This window comes from Salvelinus sp. IW2-2015, linkage group LG28 (assembly GCF_002910315.2).
Source record: "Salvelinus sp. IW2-2015 linkage group LG28, ASM291031v2, whole genome shotgun sequence".
Classification (NCBI taxonomy): Eukaryota; Metazoa; Chordata; class Actinopteri; order Salmoniformes; family Salmonidae; genus Salvelinus; species Salvelinus sp. IW2-2015.
In genome coordinates, this window is record NC_036868.1 from 31,934,289 (window position 1) to 31,935,452 (window position 1,164).

Sequence of the window (1,164 nt, forward strand, 5' to 3'; positions counted from 1 at the left end):
TTGTATAAAATGAATGAGTAAAGATGAAACTATTTGTGAAATTGTGTAATGTGATTTTAAACCGTTAATGTGAGAGGATTGTATTTCTGTTTAAAGTTTCACTAAGTCATTGGCCCACCCCCATGAGCACAGACATCGATCTGGCGTCATGGGAAAGCTTTTCCACAGTTCCGAATAAAAATCCCACCTGGAGAAGCCCACTTCAGACCATGCGTTTCTCGATTACCGAGAGGGCTAAGGTTTGAGTAGAGACCATGCGTACCTTCAGTATAAGCGAAGGTTGTAATGGTTGTTAAACTCTGAGACTATCGATACCAACAGAATAAGAGCAAATATTCAATACTAATTACTAGTCTGCAGCTAGAATTTGTGTCGACTGAATGCGAAGACCGACAACCGCCGAAACATCTATTCTATAAGAACATTTCTGAATGTTACTCTGAAGTATTCATTCTAACCAAAGACTCCAGGGACACAGAGAAAATCTCGGATGAACTTCCCAACAGAAAAGGACGATTCCAACAGAGATCACACGATGACACACTGAGCGTCAATATATATATTGATTGCAATTATTCCCGAATGAGTGAGCGTTCATGTGCAAAGGATTAGCATTTAAATTATTATAATTATCAACTGTGTAGTGTCTTTTGTCTTTCGCGCCCTTCTCAGTCCCTTTGTCTACCAAGCCGCCCTACCGGATTAGCCCACTAGGGCACATCCCCTATAATTTCCTTGTAACCATACCTACTGTTTGTTTGTTTGTTATGCATTTCTGTGATTATTTAGTTAGTAAATAAATGATTAGGACAAATGATGTATGGATGATTCATAGCAAAGACTGRGTTCGTGCAGATAACCAACAATGTTTGGAATGAGACTAACGTGAGGCAAAGAATAATTCATTAATTAGAAGACTAATTGATCAGATATTAAAATATCTGAAATGTTATATTAGGAAAATKWTAACTTTGTAATCTAAATATTTTCCTTGGTGCCCCGACTTCCTAGTTAATTACATTTACATGATTYGTTTATTCACGTAATAATAATTACAGAGAATCGATTTGATAAAATAACAGTCTTCACCTTAATGATGCCAAAGACATGACACCATTCTTGCATAATCAATGCTTGGAGTTTGTCAGAATTTGTGAGTTTTTG